Below are 268 nucleotides of genomic sequence, written 5' to 3' on the forward strand. Positions count from 1 at the left end.
CCTTCCTCCTCATCCTCCTCATCTCCTCCTCCTCCCCCTTCCTCCTCATCCTCCTCTTCATCTCATCTCCTCCTCCTCCCCCTTCCTCCTCCCCTCTTCATGTCTACTGCTGGTTTATGTTTACATAAAGCCCACGCAGAACTCATGTAAAGCCCACCAGCTATGATTTCCCGCTTGATAAAGGGATTTAATTAGAGCCCCCCCTCTTCCCATCCCTCCTGGCTTTAACAAACAGCCCCTGGGGGGGGAAGGGGGGGGGGAGGGGGGG

Source organism: Calidris pugnax, unplaced genomic scaffold, assembly GCF_001431845.1.
Source record: "Calidris pugnax isolate Ruff unplaced genomic scaffold, ASM143184v1 scaffold347, whole genome shotgun sequence".
Taxonomy (NCBI): domain Eukaryota; kingdom Metazoa; phylum Chordata; class Aves; order Charadriiformes; family Scolopacidae; genus Calidris; species Calidris pugnax.